General features: G+C 31.1%; 1 long non-coding RNA gene across 1 annotated transcript; it reads left to right on the forward strand.

The window, feature by feature from the left end:
- The first annotated feature begins 213 nt into the window (after positions 1-213).
- LOC118680977 (uncharacterized) lies at positions 214-787 on the forward strand. Its single transcript, XR_004976610.2, has 3 exons — positions 214-381; positions 439-590; positions 653-787. It is a non-coding gene; the product is annotated as an uncharacterized lncRNA (long non-coding RNA).
- The last annotated feature ends 971 nt before the right edge of the window (positions 788-1,758 follow it).

Below are 1,758 nucleotides of genomic sequence, written 5' to 3' on the forward strand. Positions count from 1 at the left end.
AATTTCGACGTAGTAGAACCGACTTCGTATCTAAAGATGGCAAGATTAATCAATTAGCTTTAATCTCGTATTTTTCTTTAGAAAGCGATTTAATTGCATCGAATAATCTCGGATTTTTCTTTAGAAAGCGATTTAATTGCATCGAATTTTTTTGTTTTGATTAATCGATTAATTACTAAATTAATCACAACATTTTTTTCATATCGAAATTATGGCTACATCTTGCTTAAAAATTTACCAGTCCCAATTTCAATGTAAAAAACTGTTTTTGTCTGGAAGAGTTGCAAACCAAATACATGTGGAAACAGCTTGCTCGTTTTTACCGACAAATCGTTTTCAGTTATTATTGGAATCGTTCCTGCTTCAATGTATTCGTATACAGTAAATATTTTCTAGTTATTACTGGCATCGTTCCTCTTTCAATATTTTCATACATAGCTCGCGTGGTCAAAAAAGGCTCCTGTATACAGTAAAATTTGGAAATGTTTCACAAAAACCGACGATGCAAATTTTGTAAAATGTACTCTTTGTGCGAAAAAGCAGAAGATTTCAAATAACACAACCAACATGATTCAGCATATAAAGCTTAAGTATAAATGAATTATAGTAAAAGATGCATAAATAAGTTTTTCATACATTTTCGGTGCCGCAGTCAAATACCAGCTATAATGCCGTATCGCAATTGAAGAAAGTATTCAGGCAATGCTGTTCAGTAGCAGGAGTTTGATGGAAAATATGTATATTTATTATGTCAGTTTTGTATGATATATGTAATGTATGCGGTTATAATCTATAAAATAATTTGAAATGAAGTTATTTCATTTTTTTAACATTATAAAAAAAATGATCTAAAGGGATGATTATCTGTTTTGCTCCTGCACTTATTTTTATTTTTTTTTTCATTAATCGCTTGGATACGATCAAATTATTGCTTCAAGCTTGACATATGCGCGGGAGAAGTTCATTTGTATCTTGCCGTCAAGCATTTGAATAAATCACGTCAAACATCATTTCATATTGACTCTCACAGCATCCGGTTGTCATGTGGTGATCGGAAGCGGCTGTTGTTGTTTTATTGAAAAATAAGAATGTAAATAGGAATGAGAAGAAGGAGTGGATGAAGGTGTGGTACCAAAAACGAAAGCCATAACTTTTTGCGAATCGATTCAAAACCCAATGATTTTAAATAATTAAAAGTTCATTAAATTGTAACAGCACCCAACACATACATTGGGTTCTTTGTATCAGCTGATTCGGTCTATGGTTTTGCGTCGGTGACTTACGACAGAATGGGTGCGTTCGAGCAACGTAACGGGGCATCTCGATAAGCAATAAAAGCAATATTGCTTAAGTTTAGCAATTGATGTCTGAATATATTTCATGCCATATATTGCTAGCAAATAACTGTAATTTTGGTGGTTTGACAGAGCAGTTTTGATTTGTACACCAATTTTGAATAGGCAACATGTACATGCGTAATGCCAGCAAGGATGAAATTCCAATATTTTATGTTTTGTTGCGTAAACTCCAATTTAGCAAAGTAGTACTCAAAACATAAGTTTTAAAATTTATGGAAAATAGTTATTAAACAGAAACAAATGTTTAGATGTGTATGGTTATTAGTTTAATGTTAATATAAGCATATGTATTTATTATTGCTCATATTTAATTATTGAATTGGTAAATAAACTATGTGCAACAATTATCTTAAACTATGAAATCTTATTTTTCCAAAATATACATTTGTAAAACAATTAA

This window comes from Bactrocera oleae, chromosome 3 (assembly GCF_042242935.1).
Source record: "Bactrocera oleae isolate idBacOlea1 chromosome 3, idBacOlea1, whole genome shotgun sequence".
Classification (NCBI taxonomy): Eukaryota; Metazoa; Arthropoda; class Insecta; order Diptera; family Tephritidae; genus Bactrocera; species Bactrocera oleae.